This window comes from Mirounga leonina, unplaced genomic scaffold (genome assembly GCF_011800145.1).
Source record: "Mirounga leonina isolate KUSES-001 unplaced genomic scaffold, KU_Mleo_1.0 Mir_115, whole genome shotgun sequence".
NCBI classification, from domain to species: domain Eukaryota; kingdom Metazoa; phylum Chordata; class Mammalia; order Carnivora; family Phocidae; genus Mirounga; species Mirounga leonina.
The window spans coordinates 100111983-100123791 of NW_023270268.1; positions in this window are offsets into that span (position 1 = coordinate 100111983).

The following is an 11809-nucleotide window of genomic DNA, read 5'->3' on the forward strand; positions in this document are numbered from 1 at the left end:
AAAGAAAGAAAGAAAGAAAGAAAGAAAGAAAGAAAGAAAGAAAGAAAAAGAAAGAAAGAGAAAAAGAAAGAAAGAGAGAAAGAAAGGGGGAGAGAGAGAGAAAGAAAGAAAGGAAGGAAGGGAGGGAGGAAGGAAGGAAGGAGGAAGGGAGGGCAGGAGGAAGTTAGTTGCTCTTTTTAATATTGTTTTGACTATCTACTGCTTTGTAGGAAACTATCCCAAATTTTAGTGGCTTAAAACAAGTATTTAATTAATTTCATGATTTTATGGATCAGGAATGTGGGCAGGGTTTGGCTAGTATATCAGTAAAAATTCAATCAAGAAGTAAAACCAGTAAGATTTATTACAAAAATTTATTTATTTCAAGGAATTGGCCTACTTAATTCTGGGAGCTGCCTAAGTAAGTCTGTATGGGAGAAAATCAGGAAGGAAAGATTATATGGAGGTCTGAATTCCATGGACATAGGCATAAACTGTTGTCTGAAGGCAGAATTTCTTTTCTCCCTTGAGAAACATACAGGCCTGCATTTAAGGCAATCCAACAAATTAAGTTAAGCCTACCAGGATAACTACCCTTACTTAAAGTCAACTGATTAGTGGCTTTAACTGCATCTGAAAAATCCTTTCACAGCAGTACCTAAATTAGTACTTGACTGAATAAGGGGAGATGGTAGCCCAGCCCAGTTGGACATATCAGGAAGCTATCACAGCTAGGTTGTTATTTTATTTACTTATTTTTTTACTTCATGTGATGTCTACTGGGATCATTCAGTGGTACTAAGATGGATGCGAATTGGTCTGGATGGTCCAAAACAGCTTCACTCAAATGCCTGGTACCTTGTCAGAAACAGCCAGCAGAATGGATTTAGCTGCTCCCTTCTCCCTCTCCATGTACTCGTAAAGTTCTCATCATCTGGCATCTCCAGCAGGGCAGTTAGACTTCCTTCTTGGCAGCACAACAATCCCTTGAACCACACTGAAAACTGTCAGTTATCCTCCTACTTGTGGAGCTATATTCCACTGGTCAAAGCAAAGAGCAGAACAATTCCTAATAGAGGAGAACAGACTCTACTGTCTGATGGGAAATGTGTCAAAAGTGTGCTGCCATCTATAATCTGCCATAGATATCCAGATTTATTATACTATAGTAGTAAAGAGAGTGTGGTATCTGCATAGGGATAGAAAGTGACTAAAACAAAACAAGCAAACAAACAAAAAACAAGAAAGTCCAGGCACAGATTTGCACAAGCATGGAACTTGATATATAATAGAAACAGCACGGCAGATTGATGGGAAAAACTAAACTAGAACCTCTACTTAAAACCAAAGACAAAAACTCCAGATGGATTAAAGACTTAAAGGTGAAGTGATTGCACTACTGGGTATTTACCCCAAAGACACAGATGCAATGAAAAGAAGGGCCATATGCACCCCAATGTTCATAGCAGCAATGTCTGCAATAGCCCAGCTGTGGAAAGAGCTGAGATGCCCTTCATCAGATGAATGGATAAAGAAGATGTGGTCCATATATACACTGGAATATTACTCAGCCATCAGAAAAGATGAATACCCAACTTTTACATGAACATGGATGGGACTGGAGGAGATTATGCCAAGTGAAATAAGTCAAGCAGAGAAAGTCAATTATCATATGGTTTCACTTATTTGTGGAACATAAGGAATAGCATAGAGGACATTAGGAGAAGGAAGAGAAAATAAAGGGGGGGAATCGGAGGGGGAGACAAACCATGAGAGACTATGGACTCTGAGAAACAAACTGAGGGTTCTAGAGGGGAGGGGGTGGGGGGATGGGTTAGCCTGGTGATGGGTATTAAGGAGGGCACGTACTGCGTGGAGCACTGGGTGTTATATGAAAACAATGAATCATGGATCACTACATCAAAAACTAATGATGTATTGTAGGGTGACTAACATAACATAATAAAATAAAATTAAAAAAAATAAAGACTTAAAGGTGAAATCAGAAATAAACTTTAAAACTTTTACAAAAATTGTAAGAGGAAAATATAGTTATAAACTTTAGGTAGAAAAGAATTTTTCAATAAATTCCAAAAGCTTTAATCAAAGAAAAAAAAAAGATCAATTAGACTGCATTTGAGAACTTCAGTTCATCAAAAAATTCCATAAAAAACATGAAAAAACCTAGCCAAAACTAGGGGAAGATATTTGCAACATATTTAACAAATACATTATTAAAATCCAGAATATATAAATAAATTCTATGGAATAATAACAAAAGACAAACATCCACTAGAAAAATAGGCAAAAAGGTATATATTGGCTTTGCATAGAAGAGGACTAATGAATGACAAATAAACATAAGGGAAAATGTTCAATTTCTTTAGTACATTTGTAATCACAGAAATGCTATTTAGTAACAAGGTATAATATTTTATATACTAGATTGCCTAAAATTAATAAATCTGGTAGTAAGTATTGGCAAAGATATGGAGAAAATGAGAATTTTTATACCATCTGGTTGGTGTTAATTTGGACAATTATTTAGGTAAACAAATTGGCAGTTATCTTGTAAAGGGGAAATGGCATATCCCATGACTAAGCAATCTATTTCCAGGTATTTATCAAAAGTCTTCATATTGGGCATGCATAACCCTGGAGGAGCCTCTCATAGGCACAGATACATTTAAGGGAATAAACTGCAGACCCTCAGCTTCCATATGCAATGTATGCATTCTGAAGCTATCTGTCTGAGAATATATATTTAGTAGAGGCTTCACATGTCGTCACAATCACTTTCACAAAATCATCCTTTCTTCCATTTTGTTAAAAAAAAAAAAAACCCTCACTCATCTTCAGTTTCATAATGATGCAATCTTCTAAACAGAGCAAAACTGAAGGAAGCCAAATAATGGGAACAATCCAAAATATTAGTGACAGAGAATTCTCCTTTAATGATGATAACACCAGCAATGCTTTGTGGGTTGTATGGCTTTGAATCGTTCCTAGTCTTCTGTAGAAATGTGTTTCTATTAAGGACAAAGTGAACATTAGAAATACTCCTACACACACACACACATATCATATTAGGGTACAGTGAATACTTATACATTGTAGGGTGGGATTATGGGAAATGACAATTGTCATTTAGTAGCCTCACTTTCCCATGCCTTGCAATTGTGGAAGAAGGCACTGTACCTGAGGGAGAGAACCCTCATCTATGACAGGAAAACAAAACAGGATGAGTAAGAAATACAAATGATAGCAATAAGCATGAGATAAGGGCTACATGCCTTATCAGTCTATCACAGAATTAATATATCCAGAATATTTTTAAAAGCATCATAGAACTAAAACAATATGCTCCATATCTCATTTCAAAGAATTAAAAATGAAAATGTTTATATTCTTTCTAATGTCTCAGAATTCCATCTTTGAGAAAATGGAACATACAGAGGAGGTAAGAAGTATTTTATATTTTCTGGAACACTTATTATTCATAGGAAAAACATTTCCTTGCATTTAAAAAATCACTGGGGGGCGCCTGGGTGGCTCAGTTGGTTAAGTGACTGCCTTCGGCTCGGGTCATGATCCTGGAGTCCCGGGATCGAGTCCCGCATCGGGCTCCCTGCTCGGCAGAGAGTCTGCTTCTCCCTCTGACCTTCCTCCCTCTCATGCTCTCTGTCTCTCATTCTCTCTCTCAAATAAATAAATAAAATCTTAAAAAAAAAAAAAATCACTGGACACTTACAAATGGTATTTGTTTGTTTTTTTACTTAGTAATAAATATCCTTTCGGGCACTTATCAACCACTTCTGTACTTGTTGATTCCTTTCTATGACAATAGAAAGCAGATTTTACTGGGGCGCCTGGGTGGCTCAGATGGTTAAGCATCTGCCTTCGGCTCAGGTCATGATCCCAGGGTCCTGGGATCGAGTCCTGCATCGGGCTCCCTGCTCCTTGGGAGCCTGTTTCTCCCTCTGCTTCTCTCTCTCTCTCTGTCTCTCATGAATAAATAAATAAAATCTTTAAAAAAAAAAAAAAAGAAAGCAGATTTTACTATACATAATGTGCACTTAGCAATGATCCCTGCAACACTTTATGTAAACACTGCACATACTGGTGGCCTAATAAATATCTTCTCTTACTGTGAATTTCCACTGAATCCTGCCTCATTTTAGTAGTCAGCGATAGTTACCCAAGAGCCAGGAACAAATAGAAAAATGATAGTCCCATTCATCTTAAGAGATGCATTTCCAAAGTTTTACTTTATGTTCAATAACTATTTTTTGAAATGGCTTTAAACCAACTGTGTACTAATAACACTTGTTATGAAAACTAAATTCAGAAAAAAATTCACACTTAAAAGAGTCTTAAAAGAACATGAAATTTGCTAAAAATCAGGTTTATATACGCAACTTTTGTTGCAAAGTATAATAGGGCGGCCAAAAAAAAAAAAATCTAAGTGCAAATATATATTGTACTATGATAAAATTATGTGGGAATAGTGAAATGGAAATACGAGTTTGGGAGAAAAAATATAAAATTTCTGTTTTTTTAAAAAAAACACCTTTTTATCTGCATTTTATAAATAAACAGTGGTGGGTAAAAAATCACAATGGCATGTGGATTCCATTGGGCCTAATTAAAATAATGATACTGCAGTCTAAATTTAAAATGCCAATATACAACTATACCAGAAATTACAGCACTTATAATTTGTAATTTGTAACTTACCACTTAAACAGTTGTTAAAAAATTAGATATCAACTTAAAAATGTATGAAGAGACACAGGTTTTCAAAATTCTATTGAGGGATATATGAGCAAATTTCAAACAGAAAATCTCTTGCACAGACACCTTTAGACATCACATACAGTATTTTCTGTTCCTTTTTTCCGCCCAACAATGACAAGCATTTATTGAGCACTCATTATAAACCAGGCACCTTTTTAGGTTAAAAAAATCAATAGACAAACATCCCTGCTTGTATAGAGTTTACACTTTAGAAGTATATTTATAGCAGCATGGTAATAGCAATCAATCAATAAATGAAAATAACCATAGCGAACTCAAATGTCCATACAAAGAGAATAGGTCATCACTTTATAAATATTATACAGTGCTAAAAATAAATATACTCAGATACAGCCAACAATTTAAGTCAAAAATATCGATTGTAGTATGATAGAATTTTTATAAAGCTCAAGAAATCAAAATAAGACAAACAAAAACATAAATATGTGGTAAAACTATAAATATCTGGTAAAAATCTGTGGGGAAAAAGACATAATGGTTACTCTAATAAAAATGGCAGAAGGATGGGGGATTAAGGAACAACAAACAAAGGTAGCTTCAACATTAAGAGGTCAAGTTCTTGTCCTTAGGTTCTTGGGATTCTTGAGTTCATGAGTACTTATTTTATTTTCCTGCACCATTTTCTAATGTATCAGCTATTACATAAAATGTGAATGGAGGCAAAAAATAAATGTGATTGAGGTTCTTTAGGATTGTCTGCAACTATTCAGAAACTGAGAGGCAAAGTAGATTCACAACCATCAGAGAAGAATCACAGCACTTTCTCCCTAACATCAAGCACTGCTCTCCAATGACTCACTTAAATCCCCTTCCTCGTTCTGTCAGCTGCTCACACATCCACTCCTTTAGGCAACACTGATTCACCACTATATGCTGAACACCAGACGAAGTGTTAACACAATCAGTCTTCACAGCCATTCGGGACCAAGGAATTTATCTGAAACACAAATGGCTGTTTCATTCTGTCCCTTAGGACTTACTTGTCAGTGCCAGGACATTCCTTATTTTGTCTCTATTTTAATAAAACAAACTGATAGTAAGTAAAAGTGGAGCCTTGTTTTTAATTTAAACAATCCTTATTGCTATGAAATGCACTCTAAGTCACTGAGGAAATTGCTACTTCTCTGACCAAGATCCCTTCTGTTAATCTGTCTTACTGCCCCCAGTACCCCAATATATGGCCTGAGCTATATTTATTTGTATGTCCCACCTCATTCCAAAGCACATTTAAAATAGCTAAGGCTTTGGGATTTGAATATTGAATTCACAAGGCATTGAATAACCTTGAATAAACAAGGCATAAAATTGAGCAACATTCCTCTCTGCCAGCTGACATAAACTACCTTTTCTTCTTCAGCATATGTAACATTTTGATTAGTAAAGGAATACTCATTAAGCTGATGCGTTTACCATTAAAACAATTATTTAAGCAAAAGAGACTTAATTGTGGTATTTTTTACATTTAATGGTTTCAGATTTGTTACAGAAAATCGTAAAGGTAAAGAAGAAAACTTATATAACTTAGGTTTCAAATTTTCAATCACAGTCATAATTTCAAATATTCTGTCCTGCATACATTCATGTTTACTCATCTGAAAATATGTGCTCACAAGTGGATGCTAAAATAGGTGCTCTATGGCTTCCTTACTACTGCCTCCTTCACCTCTTCCTCCCCCACACCCCTGCCCTAACAGTGTGGAAAGGTGTCAAACAGACAAAGGAGGCTTCGGCATGTTCCAGAACATCGTCTACAGAATTCAGACTCACTCTACGGGAGGGATATCCTTGTATTTAGACGTTTTGTAATATACACATTTATTTTCATACAATAGACTTACTTTTATTTTTAATGTTAAAAAAGTATCAATGTTAAAAAAAAAAACTAGAGAGGAGCTGAGTTTTAAGTTTGGAAAAGAGAGAAATTAATGAATTATTTGGAAGCATCCTCCCATTAGCAACAATATTACTTAGCTTCTTGTAATAAAGAGTTTCTTTATTCCAGTAATTACTGTTTATCTGAGATGATATTCTTGAAAAAAATGTAAATAAAAATCAATTGCAACTTTCCTGGTATCACTGTGTATCAATCATTCCATTAATGACAATCAGGGTAAAAACAGAAGCTAAGACACAGGGTAGAAACAGGGAAAGACATGGGGTAAAAACAGAAACTAAATTGCTAGCCTTCATTATCTGTCACAAGAGAAACACTAGGATGATCCTAACTGATTAATTTGCTGAGAGTTACTTCCTAATTATGAATAGTATTCCAACTTTAGTCTTTACCTATATAATATATATTACACATTTTCTTCTTACATGTCCTTATAAATGGCAATTACATTTTTATGCAGAAAATGTAGAAAGACTAGTGTCATGGTCAGCAACTGGAGTAAGAATATTCTGCCTATGATAGAATTTAAAAATAAGAGAATGTCACAATAAGAAGTAACTTAGAAGAAGAAAGAGGAAAGAGAGAGAAAGGGATTTTATCAGCTTAATATGCACAGATTCATCACTGTTGTTACAGCTTACATATATCAATTTTTTAAAAGCAGTTTAACTTCTTAAAGATGATATTTATGTTTGCCCCCAATTTTTCCCCTACTGAGAAAACAAAATAAAACAAAACAAAACAAAAACAAAAGAGATTTCCAGAGGAGAACGAACATTCTTCAGTTTTGTGTCTGGGTTCTTTTGGGGGGGGGGGGTAAGGGAGTGGCAGGGAGTGCAGGGAAAAGCAGGCAATTGATGTTGAAAAACAAATGGGTCAATACTAAAAGAGAAGATTTCTAGATCTGATTTCTTTACCTGAAGAAAGTATCCTACAACTGAAAAAAGCTAATGTAAATAGTGAATGTAGTACAAACAGTGAGAACAAGGGAGAAAACTAATGCATCCTGTCTGGACAAGGGTGCAAGACTTTTGGAGTTTCATTTGATTTGTCTGGTTTGTTGTTGTTGTTGGGTGCGATGCTCTTTATCTTAGTCCCTTAATGAGTCTGGGTAACAAACATCTAGAGGAGAGGGACTAAAAAGGTGGGAGATAACCATGTCCTAAGAACACTTAAAGGACCATGGGTGTTTAGTAGGTAGAAGAATTAGGACACAGGCCAGCCACAGTCAAGTTGCTGTAGTGAAGGTGTCCATTGCTTTGTGATTTAGAAATGCATTATTAGGTAATCACTTACTAAGTACATATTCTATGTAAGCACTTTGCTAATCACCAGACATGGCTTGGTGACACAAACCACATTTCCTACCCTCATGGAGCTTTTTCTCATGGGCCTTGCATGAACAAAGTATGGTTATCATTCTCATAATCACTTCTTTTCCTGGGGAGTTTCCCACTAACAATTTTTCATAACTAATGCCCAGAGTGATAAGTACAGCTAACATCTTAGATCAGAAAGACTTAAACTAAGTCCAATAAATTCAGAAAGTTTCTCTAACATAACCTGAGAGAAAAGAAGCTAAGAGATTAGGGATTTTAAACCAGGGGTTTTTAAAATTTCATCCTAGGAGGAGATGCTGTGGGATGTCCTTATTAGAGAGAAAAGTGACCTGAATAAGAACCAAAGAGAAGTTCCCAACATCTACAGGGATTCAGAGTCAACTAAAGCTCTTCCTGGATTCCTCTGATATTTAGAACCAGATTCCTCACTGAGGATACTTCTCTTTGTTTATGCTTTTAGAATTTTCTCTAATCAGTTCTGTTTTTAATCTCTCAGTAATAAAATCAATAAAAATAGCAATACATTTAATAATGATACATACAATAATTATCATTTATTGTACCATCTATGTTCCAGTCATTGTATTAAGTGATTTATTTATTTTTTTTTGAGGTAGCTATCCTCTAAAGTAATCATCATTTCCTCTATTTTCACAAATGAAAAAAAAATTAAACTTCATAGAGATGAAATTTTTTTTCTGAAGGTCACATAGTTTTGAGTTTGGCTTTGCCATTTCTTTTTTTTTTTTTTTTAAAGATTTTTTATTTATTTATCTGAGAGAGAGAATGGGAGACAGAGAGCATGAGAGGGGGAGGATCAGAGGGAGAAGCAGACTCCCCGCTGAGCAGGGAGTCCGATGCGGGACTCGATCCCGGGACTCCAGGATCATGACCTGAGCCGAAGGCAGTTGCTTAACCAACTGAGCCACCCAGGCGCCCCTGGCTTTGCCATTTCTTAAGTCCCTGCTAAGGCCAAAGCTTTTGATCATTTCCAAGTACCAGACAGAATACCATCATCTGTGTAGAGTGAGAGAAGCAGGAGCAGAAACTGCTTGCGAATGCATAAAGAAGTAACACTGCCTATTTCTGAGAAGGAAAAATGCAGTGGGGGCAAGCTTTACTTTATGTTTTATACTTTTTTTATATATTTGAATGCTATGACCTCTTCATGTATAACTTCTTAAAAAAAATTCAGCACAAATGCTAAGCTGCCTCTCAAATTCATTCCTTTCTGTTCTTCTTAGTTGTGCTAAAACAATCCAAGAGAAGGGACTTGGGGTCCATGCTCACCTGAACTTCAGGGTTGTGTTGATATGTCGGTGGTTTGCCATTACGAAGGCAGAGCTCATGCAAGACTGAGAACACTCCTGCAGAGGTGAATATGAAGAAGATGTCAGTACCTAGCCTCAACCTCCAGCCTGGACAATTGCCTTCTGAACTTCTTTCTGCTAAAAGATGGATTACTTTTTAATTTTAATATTGGAGGTAATATGTTTAGTGATTTTCATTCAAAAGGGAAAATATTATTCTATTATAATCCTGACTAAGCTAAACAGGAGTGTGTTATAATAAACAGATCTCAGTACATCACAAACACAACTTTCTAACAAAGTGTTCAAAGGTATAAGAGTTGTACACTCAACTCTTTATCAATGATTTCAAATTAAATAAAGAAGAAACTTGATAGCTGGGATAAAACTGAAATTGATGGCAACATCAAATGCTGACAAAGTTTAAATGGAACTTCTATACTCATATTGTTGGTGGCAGGGCAAGTCAGTTCAACCATTTTGAAAAATAAAATTGGCAAAATGCATCAAAAGCTATAAAAACCATTCACAGCCTTAGACCTACTAATCTCACTTCCGGAAATTTCTCCTTTGAAATTATAAACATTTCCACTTCAACTATGCAAGTAATGTTTTTAAGAATGTGTAGTTGAACCTCTGAGAGTTTATTATAAATGTTTTACATTTATACTGAAATAAAAATATAAAGACAGCACAATGAATTAAAAAAAAACCCTACTTTTTCACAAGTGAATACTATATGTTAAGTGCTAACCTAGAAGCTATACATATAGATGCTTATCCAAATGTGGTTGATTCAATGGTCTATGAACTGGAAGTTTTATTATTAGGCAATTTTGTGTTTTCATAGTTCAGAGATAAATGATGCTATAGGATAATCCTAAACGTGATGAACACATTTCAAAAGAACTCTCTAAGTCATCAAAGAAAGATTACAGTTAGTTCAAAATAGTTATATACTTAAGACTATATGATCTAACTGGACCACTGAGTCATCAACATTTATTGCTGAATACTGTTATGAACCATTTACCCAAGGACAGGTCCTTGTAAGGAATGATATTTTTAATTTCTGAGAACAAGAATCCCCTCTCATGTTGTATCCACCTTATTGCTGATTGAGTAGGCCAACTTTGAAAAGTTTTTATTTGGCTAATATTTGTAACTTGGTTCTGAATTCATAACTGCTAGAGAATGGACTACTGTGAAACAGTGAATTTTAACCCATTTCCATACAACCACATACTTTAAGTGCAGAAAACAGAAAGAAAGCTGTATACACTCCACAACAGCAACAACGTAAAACATACCTATGAAAAAGACTAGAAAGGAATAAATGCAAACTAGAGAACAGCAATGATGAAGTACTGGCATTATAAGTGAGTGATTTGTCTTCTATTTTCTGGAACTTTCTTCCTTTATAGGAACATATAGTTGGGTCTTCCTTTTCTATAAATTTTTTATTTGAGTATAATTGATATACATTGTTATATTAACTTCAGGTGTACAACACAGTGATTCTACAAGTTTGTAAATTATGCTATGCTCACCACTAATGTAGCTAGTATCATCATCATACAACACTATTACAATACCATTGACTATATTCCTTATGCCGTGCCTCTTATTACCATGACTTATTCATTCCATAACTGGAAACCTGTATCTCTCACTCCCTTCACCCATTTTGCCCATCACCCCACCCCCCTCCCCTCTGGCAACCATCAGTTTGTTCTCTGTATTTATAGGTCTATTTCTGCCTTTTGTTTGTTTATTCATTTGGGGTTTTTTTATTCCACATATAAGTAAAATCATATGGCATTTGTCTTTCTCAGTCTGACTTATTTTCACTCAGCATAATACCTGCTAAGTCCATCCATATTGTCCCAAATGGTATACCTCATCCTTTTCTTTTTTTTTTAAAGATTTTTATTTATTTATTTGAGAGAGAGGGAAAGTGAGTGAGAGAGAGCACGAGTGGGGAGGGGGGGAGTTGAGGGTAAGAGGGAAAGGGAGAAGCAGACCCCCCACTGAGCAGGGAGCCTAATGTGGAGCTTGATCCCAGGACCCTGGGATCATGATCTGAGCTAAATGCATATGCTTAACCAACTGAGCCACTCAGGCACCCCTAACTTCATCCTTTTTTATGGCTGCATAATATTCCTGTGTGTGTGTGTGTGTGTGTGTGTTATTCCTTCTTTATCCAATTTGACTCTCCCTTTTAAATGGGGATGTTTAAACCACCTATATTTAATGTAATTATTGATATGGTTAGGTTTAAATCTTTGAGCTTATCGTTTGTTTTCTATTTGACTCATTTGTTCTTTGTTCCCTTTTCCCTCTTTTCCTGCCTTTTTGGATTCATTGATTATATTTAATGATTCAGTTTTCTCTCCTTAGTTGGGTTATTAGCTATAAAAACTTGTGTTATTTTAATGCTTGCTTTCAGGTATATAATATACATCTTT